The 15,547-nt window shown below is 42.8% G+C and overlaps 1 long non-coding RNA gene across 3 annotated transcripts in view; it reads left to right on the top strand.

The window, feature by feature from the left end:
• The window catches only part of LOC112832175 (uncharacterized), a 22,125-nt gene continuing 6,578 nt past the window's right edge, over positions 1-15,547 (top strand). For 2 of the 3 annotated variants that reach the window (XR_003210338.2, XR_003210337.2), the window contains exons 1-3: positions 1-268; positions 1,085-1,660; positions 3,257-3,435. This is a non-coding gene — a long non-coding RNA (uncharacterized lncRNA). The remainder of the gene's footprint in view (positions 269-1,084; positions 1,661-3,256; positions 3,436-15,547) is intronic. The other variant, XR_003210339.2, reaches the window with a different exon arrangement.

The following is a 15,547-nucleotide window of genomic DNA, read 5'->3' on the forward strand; positions in this document are numbered from 1 at the left end:
TAAATTCTATGGTTCCAAGAAAATGAAACAGAAAGAGGTCCTTTCAGTTCTGTTAGATCCAAAGCAAACACCCCTGTAGGCCAGGTGGGGGCTGCAGGGGCTGTATTTTGACTTAGGCATTAACCAGGGTAACCAAGTGATCAAGTGCTCTAAACTGAAGGAGGAAAGGAAAGCAGCAGGGCTCCTGCTGACGACCTTTTTTTGAGCAGGTGACTCCTCCCTCCTCAGCTGGGTGATTGGATTGCCTCGACTACACTCTGATGCCCAGGTTGGTCACATGAATACCCTTTACCCAATCTCAAAGGCCTGAGCGGCCACCGAGAGGGCCCCAAGGAGCACCATCTTTGATAGAGAAGGTGGGGGGGGGGGGGGTCAACTGAAGTCCCTGTGACTTTTAAACAAGGCTCTTGTGGAAGGGATTCAGAGAGAGGGGTGGGGAGCAGAGGACAGCCACGGGGGTAGAGAGAGAGCTCAGCAGGGAGGAGAGATGGGGAGAGACATGGCACTGCTGCAGGAGAGAAATTTGAAGAAATAAAGAGAATTTGGAAAGGCTCTGTTGCGTGATAGGTATATGAATTCCTCTTTTTTTATGAAATTTTTTAAAGATTTTATTTATTCATTTGAGACACAGAGATACAGAGATACAGAGAGAGAGAGAGAGAGAGAGAGAGAGAGAATGAGCAGGGGGAGAGGCCAAGGGAGAGGGAGAAGCAGGCTCCCCGCTGAGCCAGGAGCCCGATGTGGGGCTCCATCCCAGGACCTGGGATCATGACCTGAGCTGAAGGCAGACTTTTAACCATCTGAGCCACCCAGGAGTCCCTAGATGAATTCCTCTCTAATCTACTGACAAAAAATGTTCTTAAAACTCTTCCTTGTTAAAGGTTGTGCTGGCTCGTTGCCTGTTTGCTCTCAGATCCGTCCCCTGCCTGTGCTCTGTCTGTCTGACAGTCACAAGCTCTGCTCCTCGGGCTCTCTTGACCACCGGCTCTAGACGAGGTTTGCCCATCAGAGGCAAATGCTGGAGGCTGGAGTTTGGGAGGAAAGGAGAAGCCAGGGTATTTCTTGCCCTTCTCCTCTGCTTCAGGAGGCCTATCCAGCAGCCACCATGACTCCTGTGTGGCTCCAGCTCGTGCCCAAATAGGCTCCTTATGATGCACAGGGTCTCCCAAGTGGCCCCAGCTCCTGGGCTCAGGTAATACCAGCTTCTTCATTTGTCCCTCCAGCCCTAAGACGGGTAGTGGCTTCCCAGTTGTTGGTCTTTGGGATGCTTCCTCCAATCCAGAATATTCTTTCAGCCACTCTAACACCTTTGTAACCAGTTCCCTGTGTTTCGTAACTCTAGTTAACAACGTCCTCGCATGGATTTGCTTTCCTGGAAGACCCCCGGTGGATACAGGAGAGAGAGGAACTTTCTCCTCTCCCAGTTTCTATAATGAGGATCTCCCTAGACACAGGCCTTGTCTCTCTTTACCCATTTACTCCTTCCACCCCTGGGGCACTGGAGTGAGTAATCTGATCATAATTTTGGAAGAATTGCTAGGCCTCTTGTTTCAGCTCTGCTTCTTCCTTTTTGGAGTGAACCTTCCAAGAGAGTACAACACCTCTCTGTACTGTCTGTCCCGCCTGAGCCCGCCCTGGTCCAGCAAATGCCTACCTGTGGGTAAGTCTGTCTAATTTCAGCCCACTTGACCATCAGACCTAAAGCCTACTCTTTCAGCCTGATCTTTAGCAGCAGCCGAGTTGACCCCCATTTGCTCTACCTATGTTTCATCTCCTCAACTTGTCCAGAACCCAGATGGGAAAGAGGAGTGCAATTTACTGAGGCTCTTCCAAAACCTTAATATTATTCACCAACTCTTTTGAGAACTGGATTTATGGGGTTTGGGGTTTGTTTGTTTTGTCTTGTCTTTGGCTGCCAAAATAGCTGAGAAAGGCTAAAGGCGGGGGCATCTGCATTTAGCTGATTAGACAGTATTCCCCTCCTCAGCAATTTCTGGAACTCTCCAGTCAGGCTCACATATGTCCACGGATCAGCCCTGCTTATTGCGGACTTCCTAATTTCTCAGTCTCTCACCTGATAGGTCTGCAGTGATGCCACTGAGCTAGAATATTGTTCCTAATGCCAGTGGGTGTGACCAAAATTAGTGTCTGCCTTTGAGGTTGGAATCCCATCATATGTTTTTGCTGTTAGAAATAGAGTCCTGCTGTACTTGGGTTTCAGTGACACTGACTTCTAAGAAGTATAAGGCTCCTCGTGATTCCTAAATCACCAGTGCCCCGAGCTCCCAAGGCCAGAGACCTTCCTCCCTCCTGGAGTGTTTTCCCTCACTGGTCCCCATCATTCTCCCTGTAATCTGGCTGCTTTGGAACCACCGGCATGCTTTGAACACACACACACACACACGCACGCACGCACATGCGCGTGCGTGTGTGTGTGTGTGTGTGTGTGTGTTGTGTCTAATCTCCCTGGGTATACAGAGTTCAGGTCTTTTTCCTAGGAAGCTCTTCGGCTCCCATGTAAATCAAGGCCTCAAATATACATACTAAACTTTCTCTAGAAATATCTGAGCCTCAGCCAATGACCTTGTGCCAATGTGTATGTTAAAAGTGAGCCCAAGGTGAAAGAGTCCTGCCTTCTAGAGAAGCCCTGGACTGTCTCTCCATCCTCCATTGTCTCTGGTCAATTCACATGAATGTAGTGGAGCACATTTGAGCTTTTGGAATGAAGTTGGATAAGAATATCTTACACGAGAGCACCTTTCTTCACAATTCTATTTGAATCCCACGATGGGGCCAGGATTCCAGGACGAGAGGTAACTTAACTGAGACACAGATGTGAACTCCGCTGTGGAGGATGCCCCTGGGCCCCCAGCCGGATGGGTGAGGTCATCTGTGATTGTTGTACAGAGGAGTCCTGTGGGCTAGTTGAAACTTCTGGCATTTATCACAAAATCCCAGCAATAGAGAATGATTTGGAGTGTGGTCTCTGGCTTCCTTGGGTGCCTACAAGCCCAGCACCGTTGTAGGGGGCTTTCAGTAGCTGAGCAATCCATGATGAATGAGTGAGTGATGTTTTAAAGGATCTGCTGACAAATCAGAACACTCTGGTAGAGAGGACAGCCCAGCATGGTGCAGCAACCCCTAGGGCAGCTGCTAAAAATGCTGATTTAGCCTTTTTCTCTTACTTCTCAAAAGCTGATTTTTCTTCCATCCGCTTTAATCTCTGTCCTCTTATTTTACGTCATTCTCCCTTTAGACTCTTTTCTGTGGGCAGCAAACTCCCTGTTATGGGATATGACTGGAGAAGAGAGAATTGTCTCCTGGTGAACAGACTCCAGAAAGAGTGGCACAACCCTTTCCACCACCACCATCCAGCCTGTTGTTCCGCGACTTGCTTAACCAACCGGGGACTCAGACTTCTCACCCCTAAGTAAGGTTAGTAAGAGCAGTTCTGTGAATTTCCTGGTGGAGTCTGAGTGGAAGATAAAAGGACAATTGAAAATACTTTGTCAAGGGGTGCCTGGGTGACTCTGTCGGTGAAGCGTTGGGCTCTTGATTTCAGCTCAGGTCATGATCTCAGGGTCTTGAGATTGAGCCCCACACTGGGTTCCCTGCTCAGCACGGAGTCTGCTTGAGATTCTCTCTCTTCCTCTCTCCCCACTCTCTCTTTCTCTTTCAAATAGATAAAATCTTAAAAAAAAAAAAAAAAGAAAATACTTTCTGGAAAGTTGAAAGGTAAAGACCCTATACTTTATGTGCTGATCTTTGCTTCCAGTGTAACCAAAAAGGGCCAGGTGTGCACAACTGAGCCCAGTGAGAGCCAGTTAAAGTAAAGCTTCTTTCTCAGAGGTCCCGTGTGTATGCATTTGTCATCAGCATCTCATCCTTTGAATAAGAGGCGAGGAAAAACATACCTGAGAGAGAAACAGAGATGGGAAAAGGCATGGTTCTGATGATGATGGTTCAGGAAGGCAACACCTTTTCTCCAATGGAAGTGGGAGTTCCCTGGGGGCTAGGAAGAAACGTTCTTATATGGCCCCCATGATCTGTGTGGTGTGGCCACATCCTTCTGCAGATAGAGGAGAAAAAGCCACTGAGCAAGGATAATTGAAAGTCTATGTGAGGGTGGGGAAGCTTGATGGTGTGATGATGATGATGGCAATGCTGTCCGCAAGTGTCTGCTACGTGCCACAGGTTTTACTCAGCTTTGGGCCATATTTACCTCATGTTCCCACAGCACTGTGACTTGGGTATTCTTATTCTGCAGATCAGGTCGTAAGCTCAGAGAGGGTCTTTGCTCAAAGTTGTATCTCTACTAAGCAGTAGAATCATGATTTGAGCCCAGATCTGTTTCAACTCTTAAGCCTGTGGGGGTTTTTTGTTGTTGTTTTTGTGTTTTTATTTTCTACCTGGCTAAATTTTCCAAGTTCCTAGGGAAGAGGGGAGCCATTGGTCTTCGAAAGGAAGAGAGGAGGAAAGGATGGGAAGCATACCAAGAGATGTTCAAATGGTCTCTGCGTATCCACGGGGAAGGAATTGTGTCTGTCTTTCTACCACGGTATCCTCACACCTGTTCTCCACACAGAACAGGAGCTCACTAAATAGTTTTCAATGAATGGATGAATTAGCAAATGAGTGAAACATAAAATAGCACAGATATTTTGAAGGGTACAGAGGAGAAAATAAGGAACTTTTTACAAATAAGCATTATGTCTTGAGAGGAGATGTGAAAAATTGTAAAAAGTCGGGAAGACTGGGGCCCCTGGGTGGCTCAGTCAGTTAAGTCTGCCTTCGGCTCAGGTCATGGTCCCAGGGTCCTGGGATCGAGCCCCGCATCGGGCTCCCTGCTCCGCGGGGAGCCTGCTGCTCCCTCTCCCTCTGCTCCTCCCCCTGCTTGTGCTCTCTCTGTCTCTCACAAATAAATAAATAAAATCTTAAAAAAAAAAGGAGTGAAGATAGAACGGCCATTGAGGAAATGTGATAGAGAAGCCAATAAAAGGTCAGTTCAAGAATGGCTGAGCAGTGAGCACAACTCTCCAGAAGTGTGTGTAATTTGACAATTATTTCTGAGTAGCATTCTCTTGGCCAGGGGGCTCTAGAGAAGGATTTAGTGTGCTCTAATCCCACATAATCTATTATTGTTATCATTAATTAAAAAAAAAACACTAATTAAAGACCTGCCACACACAGGGTATTTTAAAAAAAATGATGACGATGAGAATTATGATTTCAATTAAGGCATCGAGAAAGTTAATAAAAGTGCTGGAGAGAGCCAGGAGTCAAATCAGTTCTACTTTAAATACACATCCTTAAATAACTATTTAAATAGTAATTATTGCTATATATTTCTCATTGTACCCATAAATATTTCAGTGTATGTCTATGAATGGTATGCTCTCTTTCTAAAAACATAATTACAATTCTCACCCTAAAAAGAAATGAATAATTATTTTAAGAGCATCAAATATCTAGTCAATGTTCAAATGTCCCCAGATTTTATTTTTTTTTTCCGGTATTTGATCAAATTGGGATCCAAACATGATACATTCGTATGTTGCAATTAGTTTATATGAATCTTTTAACCCATAGGCACCATCTCTCTTTCTCTCTCCCAACTTATATGTGAAGAAATCCAGCGTTTTGTCTGTTGAGTTCCCCATGGTCTGGATTTTGCTGATTGTGGCCCACAAGGTCCTGCATGTGACATGTTCCTCTGGTCTCTTGTTTTATTCCAAAATGGTATTTGGTTATAGAAACTTGGAGAGACTTGGTTTTTCTAGCAAGAACACTTCATAAGAGGTGACGTGTACTTCTATAAAGAAGAATCTGGGCACCTCTTCTTGAGAAATTGGCATCCGTTGATGATCGTGGCTTAGATTCATTACTTTGTTGAGGATTGCAAAATGATGATATTCTAATTTTATTATTTATTTATTTATTTATTTTTATTATTTGACAGAGAGAGAGACAGCGAGAGAGGGAACACAAGCAGGGGGAGTGGGAGAGGGAGAAGCAGGCTCTCCGCCCAGCAGGGATCCCGATGCGGGGCTCGATCCCAGGACCCTGGGATCATGACCCGAGCCGAAGGCAGATGCCCAACGACTGAGCCCCCCAGGCGCCCCGATATTCTAATTTTATTACTCATTCATTTATTAGTCAAAATTCTCCTAAAAAGAGAGATCACTAGCTTTCCTAAGGTACAGTTTATACACATAAAGGCAGAATAAATGCCTGCTTCTATGTGTTTATTTGCCATTTAAAAAAAAAATCGTGGGTTGGTTCTCTGGCATCCTGCAGAGGTTACCAGCAAGGCTTTTTGTTGTGGTTGCGTAGTTTGGTTCATTTTTGTTTTCCGAGTACGGACTCTGAGACCAGACTGCCTGGGATCAGGACCTCAGCTCTCTCACCCGACTTTGAGCTAAGCAGTTAATCCTTTGGAGCCTCATCTCCTCGCTTCTAAACTGGCGATACTTAATGATGTCTTCATCACAGAGTTATTTAGCGGCTTAAATGAAAATATTTGTAGCCCTCAGGAAAATGTTTGGCACGTTGTGAGCCCAATATAAATATTTGCCATCATGGGTGTTACTGTTGTTTGTAAGTGGTCCTGAGTGGATTCTGGGCAATGGTATTTTGTCAAAGGTCCGCAAGGGATTCTAATGCTGAGCCAATACGGAGAACCACAGGATTGTGAGTTTTAAAGAGATAATGTTACAAAGCAGGGGAGTGAAATGACTACATTTGTGTTAAAAAAAAAAAAATAGCCAAGGGATTGACTGCCTACCCCTCGCTCACTAGAGGTGGCGGGCAAATTAACCTCTCTAAGCCTTAGTTTCTTTAGAAGGTTACTAGGAGTGTAGGGATAAGATTAATACTAGTGCAGGGCTCACAGAGTGGCTATGAGGATCAGTAATTCTACAAAACCCTGTGCATAGTAAGTGCTCAAGAAGGGCTCACTGTGACTTGTCGAAAAACTGCACACAGTCCGTGTGCCCAACTGACAGCCCTCTCCCTGCCTAGATGTGGCTTTCCACAGAACTAGTTGGTGCTGCCTTTTCACCATGTCTTTATTCAGATCCAAAAGGCAAGCTCTAGGAATTTGGGGAAAATATATTCTATACCAACAGCTGGACTAGAAAGGAATCGGTGCTCAGTGCAACGAGTGGCTATGTAATCTTACCCTCCGGTAGTTCATGGTAGGGCATTTTAACTGCAGTGGTATTTTTAAAGGGAGAAACTTCAAATTGGCTAAGCAAATAAATAAAGGCCATTTGAACAGCTCCACATCCAAACCCAGATGGATTTTCCATTATCACATTTGTGCTTCCTGTTTTATCAGATATTTCTTCTGTCTTCCTGTTGTACGGCTTTAAGTCATTTGTTTTTGTTATCTACACGCTATAAATTTGGGGCATTTCATTTGAGACACTGTGTGCTTTAAAAAGAAGGTATTTGTTTTTTTAATATCCTAATTTGTCATCCATAAAGACAACAGACAAGATCGTCTTTAAGAGACAGATGCTGAGGGATGAATTATTGATCAAACCATAAACAAGTTGGAAGATGAAATGCATTTGCCAAATCTATATTTTTAAATCTTTTCCAAACTTTTCACCCTGCCATCCTAGAGATGTGTCAATAGTAGAGAAAGAATGCTATTTATACTACAGGGAGGACCAACTGGAATAATCGGAAGCCGTATTTTTTAAGGCAGTGCTTCCCAATATTTCCAGTACTGAGATCCTCCTTTATGATTTCCTCTCCCTGTGGGTCCTGTGTTTGGAAAAACTGAACATACCAAACTGCATTTATCAATATTTAATTTATTTCCCCATATTTTATTAATCAAAGTCATCTATAACTGCCACCTGGAACATTCAATCAGTACGAGACAGCCTGGGCTACTATACTGAATTGCTGTAATTCCAGCTAAAAGCAAGAAAATATTTGGGCTTTAAAGAAACCATCTTTCATCTGAAGACAGACATTGTGTTCTCTACTCCAACAGGAGAAATGGGGATGACAATCCTGACGTTCAGGGCCCTTTAATCTGTGGTTCAATTTTATGGTAGGAGAATAATGGCCCCCCAAAGATGTCCACGTCCTATTTCCCAGAAGCGAGGAATAGGTTAGATTTCCATGGCAAAGGGGAATTAAGGTTGCAGAAGGAATGAAGGTTGCTAATGGCTGATTTTGAGATGGGGAGATTATCCTGGATTATCTGGGTAGGCCCAGTGTCATCACAAGGATCCTTAAACGTGGAAGAAGAGGTAGTGTCAGAGTGATGGGACTAATGTGACGGGAGAAAGACTCAACCGGCCGTCGGCCATCACTGGTTTTGTAGATGGACGGAGCCAGGAGCCAAGGAATGGGAGCAACTTTTAAGTGGAAGAGATAAGAGAATGGATTCTCCTTTAGAGCCTCCAGAAAGGAAGACAGTCCTGCAGACACTTTGCTTTGAGCCCAGTGAGACCCATTTTGGACTTCTTTCCTCCAGAATTGTAAGATAATGTATTTGTTATCTTAACCCACCCGTTTGGGGCAATTTGTTACAGCAGCTGAGAAAACTACCACATAACCTTTTCCCCCAAACTCTTGAGCTCTATTTCCCTTATAGGCCCTGTGCTCTGACCAAAGTGACTTCCTCACTGCTTCCCCGGGCATGCTTTCCTGCCTATTTTCGGATCCTTGTTTATGGGCTCCCTCATTAGGACAACACACCACCTCACGTCAGCGGAGGTGACTCCAGTCCATCTCTCAGGATGCTGCCCAGATGCCTCCTCTGCTCTAGGCCCCTGCACCTGCTGGATGCATGGAATCTCTTCCCTTGAGCTCCCGCGGTGCTGGACTGTGTCTATTCTGGCTCTCGCTGCATTTTCTCCTGGACTAGAGTTATTTGTGCTCATGTGCTATCTTCTCTACTGGATTTTAAGCATCTTGATGACAGGGCTAGTTTTTATGCATCTCTAAATCCTCCACAATGCCTAGCCCACTACATTTATGGTCTGCCAACTTATATAATCGCAGTCTTTTTTATGTGTGTAACTGCACATACATGCATGTGTGTATATGTATATATATATATGCACATGACATTATAGAACATTCATATGCTTTCACAGGAATAAGAGGAAAAAGAACATTCGGGTTTTTTACCAACTGCCATACAAATGTTAATATCCCAGGCATGTCTATATTTTAGGACCAGATGAGCTGTTGTCTCTTTATAAACTGGAGGCCGAGGCATGGGTGAGTGTGGGGGAGTGTATTTCTTGATTGAGAAGCTGCATGTTAAAAGTGGAGACCTGTACCTCAGACACACGCATGCTTATGCAAAGGATCTGAGCAAAAGAGGAATGGGGGCTCCATGAGCAACTGTAGGGAGGTTTTGAGCCAACAGCCTAATTTTTCCTTTTATTTGGGATCCAGCTACCAGGAAAGAATGCAAAACGTTTTTTTCCCCTGCCAATGTTGACTAATATCTTTCTAGAAAGAAAGAAACTAAGAATAAAACTAAGTTATGACATCAAGTGGCTGATTACACACTTGGCTTGTACATCTGTAAGACAAGGCATTCTTTAAAAAAAAAAAAAAAAAGAATTGGAATGTTTTGTCTCCAGGGTAAGCAGGTATCTTTGTGATGCCGTAACTTCCAGTTCTGTGAAAACAGAAAATTGTTCTTGTTAATATTTTGCCTGTTGAAGCAATCACTTTAGCTATTTTTTAAACTTTCGTTCTTCTAAAATAAACATGAGACCCAAGAATACACTTCCCTCCAAAGACCATCCTCATCTCAGTACATGTTTAGTTCATGTCTTCTCAGAGTCGGGAAATGATAGCTCACGAGTGCTTTTTTCGATACTTGGATTTACTGACCGTTTTCTATATGCCAGACGCTATGCCAAGTGCTTTATAGAGATTGTGCTATTTAAAACCAACAATCCTGTGAGGTGGGTTTCACTTTACAGTTTGGGTAGCTGAGCCATAGCGCGTTTAACTTCTTGCACATGCTTTCGTCACCAATAAGGGGCACAGACTCAACTTACCTGGAGGTATTTTCATCTCCAAGCCTGTGTTCTTGACCTCAGTGACATGCAGACCCTCTCTGCGGGCTACCTGCTGGGCAGAGGAGGTGGTGGTATCCCTCCTGTACACAAATGTGAGCTTCTGTCCTTAGATATTAGAATTATAAGGAAACTCCAGAGCTGGACTTTCCAACTTTTTGGACAAGAACCCCAAATGAGAATCACATTTAACATCTAGTCACTGAACACACACTACGAAATAATACCATCACTGCTTGATATGTATTCTGATGTCTTCTATTCTATTTCATTTTTTAAAAAATTCTGGTCAGGATGCACTAGACTGCTTTCATAATTCACTAATGGGTCATTACCTTTATTTTGGAAAACACTGCACTAGAACATAGCCGGTCTATCTTACACAATTACCTTTTGAAGAAAGCTCTACCATCGTAGGCAAGTCATTTAATTTCCAAGTCCTGTGTCCACATCTGCACAATGAGGTTGGGCCAGATTAATGATTCTTAATCCTGGCTGCACGTTACAAATATTTAGAGGACTTTTAAGTACACTTATGTCCAGGTTTTTGCCCCAGGATTTCTGATAATTACTTGTTTTGGGGTGGGGCCTGTGGATTTTTTTGCTGGTTTAACTCCCCCGGTTACTATAGCATGCCACTAGAGTTAGGAATTAGGAATTACTGGACTAGATGATTACTACATTTTCTTCCAGCCAACAATTCTGACTATTTTGATAAGGTGCAGAGATTATATTTTTTTAAACTCTTTGTAAAGTTAGTATTTGTAAGGAGAAAAGGGTATTAACCTTGAGCAATATCCCCTTACAACAATGGTTTTCACATTCTAGTTACATAAGGAATTGGTGTTTAAAACTCCTGATGCCCCGAGGGTACCCCCATTGATTCTGATTGTGGACATCCAGGCTGGGGCCACTTACACTTTATTTTTGATGGAACTGGTCTGGGAAACACTGCAGTACATCATCTTGACAGCTGTTGGTAGTTTCCCATAGTCCTCAGTGCCTGGCACACGGCCTGGGGCCGGGGCCCTGAAGCGTTTGCTGAAAGCTGCACCATAAACCTGCCTGGACACCACTACTCTCTGCCACTGTCCCGGCTTCGCATCCGTTTCCCTCTGTTCTTTGATTCCTTTTCTAACTCAGCCCAAATAAACGATCACATTCTGCGTCTTCTCTTACTCCAACCATAATTACGGCCTTAAGTATTAAAATCACACTCAAACTGGGTTACTAAGACTCTGGGAGGTATGGTGGTAGATAAAAACAATAGGATGAGCTTGAAAAAAAAATCTTTAATTTTTTTTAACAAATACTTTTAGAGTGCCAACTATGTGCCAATCACAGTTGCAAGGACTTTATAAATATTAACTCGGTTGATATCTGTAATAGTCCTATGAGATAGGTGCCCTCGTCCTCCAGTTTTATGGATTAGGACCCTGAATCCCCCTGTATTTCTGTAGCACTGATTCTACTCAGTGTTTTGAAGGGCATTATTACTATTTTTTAATATAAAACAAATAATGATACTGTACGGAGTTGAGCCCAGAATTCCAGTTAATATTTTTTTAATGATTTTACTTATTTGAGAGAGAGAGAGAGAGAGAGAGAGTGTGTGTGTGTATGAGCAGGGGGAGAGGCAGAGGGAGAGGAACAGGGAAAAGCAGACTCCCTGCTGAGTGGGGAGCCAGACGCAGGGCTCAATCCCAGGACCCTGAGATCATGACCGAAGCTGAAGTCAGATGCTTAACCGACTGAGCCACCCAGGTGGCCTCAGTTAATATTTTAATAGGAGGTGGAAAATAAATTTGATCTTGGGGTCAGGCAGACCTCCTGTGAGTAGAGGCTTTATCTCTTCCATCATTAGAGGTATTTCAGTGGAAAAATTTGAGAATTTGGTATTAAGGAATTACTCAGTAAAGCATTCTTAAGTTAATTCACCCAAGTAGCAATTTTTTTGAATAATATTATATAGTATGGCTTTCTTATTTAAATTTTATCTCTAACCATGGAAATGGAATGTGTTACCTAATACAAAATAAATCTTTTTTTGAGCTAACAAATATTTGCCAATAAACTAGTAAAAGGTTAGTCTCTCATTTGCCAATTGACATAGATACATATATACCCTCACTCTGATACACAATAATTTATTTATTGGTCAATTAGGAAAGATAACAGTCCCCAAATGAAGATGACTCGCATGCAAAATAAATTTTTCTACTTGTCACATTCATTTATTAACTGGCCTGTTGGGTTGGTTTTCCACAGTTTTCCCAGAATTTTCTAGGAGACTTTGCCTCCTTCTCATCTACCAAACCAAGACCACCTGTCTTCCATCTGTAGTCATCCCCACCTGGTCTCTCCTTGTTGCCAGGGTAGCTCTGAGCTTATTTCCCAATGTCAATATCAATGTTCTTGTGTTGTTTCAAAGACCCAGCTTCTATCTAGAACATTTCAGATGATCAGGGTCATTTCTTTTCCTCTCTGTCTGGGTCCTTGTCAGTAAAGCCCCAGCTGACTGGGAGGGGGAGTCTGAGAGAGTACAATCCAGCTGTACCCATTGTCATTGTCATATCTTAATCTTACGGTGGCCAGGTTTTTCCGTAGGAAATGTATCTTAGAGTAACCAAATAATTCTGATTGATGAAAAAATTTCTCTTTTACAAAAGAATGTTGGCTAAAAATTGTACAAGGAATGGCAAAACTAGAAAATCACTTTTCCATCCTTAATGAAATCACCATTTCAAGCAAGAATCATCAACGGTTGCTAACACCGTTAAGTGAAAGATTGATGAGGAATAGGAATACTGACATGGTACCCACAGGACACTTGCTGACTGCAAGTAGAAAAATAGAACTTTAAAAATGAAGGCTTAAGCTGTCACCTTTTATTTGGTGATTGATCTTAGTATTGAATACTAGGAAGCCAGCTTAGGTGCTTCTTGTTGTGGTAGAATGTGAACGACATTGCCTTGCCTGTGAAGTATTCTAACAAAAATGTTTAACTTGCATCTAATCAAACCTTTGAAGCTAACATTCACTTTATAGGAAATACAGGGGATAAAGTAAAAATTAAATGACATCATGCAGAAATCAGACAAACTCAAAGTAGAACATTCTACAGGACATGTCTTTTCAATGAGTCAACGTCGTGAAGAAAAAAAAAAAAAGCATGTGTTTGGGTTCTCCTTTGGACTAAAAGAGATTCAAGAGACAATAGTAACCACTGCAATGTGTGATTCTTTAGTGGATCCCAGTTTGAACAGCTGTAGGAAACATTTTTGAGAATGGGCATCTGTCTTAGTTCAGGCTGGTATAACGAAGTACTATTGACTTTGGTATATAAACCAGTGGCTTATGAACAATAGAAATTTATTACAACAATAAAATAAATGAAATTTATAAACAATGGAAATTTATAAGTTTATAGACAGAAATTTAGAAATTGATATACAAATTTCTCTAGATGTTCGAGATCAAGGTGCCAGCTTGGTTGGATTCTGGTGAGAACCCTTTTTTCCACCTGTCATTGTATTCTCACGTGGCCCAGAGCGGAGAGAGGAAACAAGCTCTTTTGTGACTCTTCTAAGGGCCCAATCCCATTCATGAGGGCTCCAACCTCATGACCTCATCTCATCCTAATTATTTCCCAAAGGCCCCGCCTTCTAATACCATCACAGTGGGGGATAGGGTTTCAACATATGAACCTGGGCGGGGGTGGGGGGTGGGGGGTGGACACAAACATTCAGTCTATAACAGTATCACATGATATCAGCAAGCTGTTTTCAGTTTTGTTAGATGTAAAACTTACGGTTATGTAGGAACATGTCCTTCTTTCCCAAATACAATATATTTAGGGATGAAATACCATGAAGCAATTTCCTTTAAAATATTTCAGGACAAGGATAAAAGAAAATATGGCAAAAGATTGACAGTGGTTATAAATTTAGGTTATGGTTACATAAGTGGGAATTACATGCATCTTTCTACATTTTTGTTTCTTCGCTTTTCCAAGTGTGGAACTCACTAGACCTGCAGATTCTAGGGCCGCACTCTGGACCTACTGAATCAGGAAGGCTGCTGGGGAGATGGCAGCAGTGATTTTCACAGGCCTTCCAGGATATTCTGGAAGTAAAGTTTGAGAACCAGTGCCTTAGGGCATGGTACGGGTAGGTCGGAATGGATGGTAGGTAAAGGATCCCTTTGGCACTGTGATGGAATTACTGAGATGAAATATAGTATCAAAAATGAGTCCATGCGACGTAGACATGAGAGTGGGAAGTGAAGAGAAGCCAGGTACCCTCCAGGTCTGAGGGCATCACTGCAGCATGATGGAGGGGACCTGCTCAGGGTCACAGACGTCACAGGCCACATGTCTGGCTCTGCCATAGCAGCTTCCGTGGGTGCTCTCATTCTTCCAAGATAGGTCCCTTCTTAGAGACTTGGGGCCTGCTCCTAAGAGTGTTATTAAGTGCTGACAGAAGGTGCTGTGTGGAATGACTGTCACCTCCCCTGATACGCCTTGCTCTGCAGGCTGGACTGGCCACACAGTCCCATTCTCCCCCTCCAACCTCTCATCTTAGAGCAAGAAGAGAGCCATCATTCCTGCCTAGTCCATTTCATCCTACTTCGGTTAACTAAACAATCTCAGACTTGTCCCAGGCTTACCTAATGAATATTAGCCCATACTTGGGCGCAGATTATAATGCTCCGCTGAAAAAGAGCTTCATATATAAAATGATGCTAACAAGCCTTCTTTTCACTTACACCAACGATTTTACATAGCATTCTCTAGAACGATATTTCCCAAAACATGTTTTTAAGAGACAATGCATATGAAAATGGTCTGTGGCTCAATAAATCTGGAAAACACTAGGCTAACCATGTTTAATCAAGTTCATTTCATGCAGAATTTCTCAGAGCCTCTAATCCATTAAGAGTCATTGTGAATTTCCACATGGGGGCAATTATAGAACAAATCCTCCCAAGTATCCTTGCCTGTTGATTTCATGTACAGATGATGGCTCAGAGACATGTTCTAGGAACTCTTTCTTTAAAGCTTAATGGGTAAAATCTTGTGGAAAAACTGTTATCTATGCATTAAGGAAGCAGTGATAAGAGGCCTTTTTTTGATGTGGTAGGAATGAGATATTGTTTCTAGAGTTTTAAAAACAAGCATAAAGCCATCAAAAGGAAGGAGATCTTGCCATTTGCAATGACGTGGATGGAACTGGAGGGTGTTATGCTGAGTGAAATAAGTCAATCAGAGAAAGACATGTATCATATGACCTCACTGATATGAGGAATTCTTAATCTCAGGAGACAAACTAAGTGTTGCTGGAGTGGTGGGGGGGTGGGAGGGATGGGGTGGCTGGGTGATAGACATTGGGGAGGGTATGTGCTGTGGCGAGTGCTGTGAATTGTGCAAGACTGTTGAATCACATATCTGTACCTCTGAAACAAATAATGCAATATATGTTAAG

Source organism: Callorhinus ursinus, unplaced genomic scaffold (assembly GCF_003265705.2).
Source record: "Callorhinus ursinus isolate GAN/ISIS: 27379988/994484 unplaced genomic scaffold, GSC_fseal_2.0 scaffold44, whole genome shotgun sequence".
Lineage (NCBI taxonomy): Eukaryota > Metazoa > Chordata > Mammalia > Carnivora > Otariidae > Callorhinus > Callorhinus ursinus.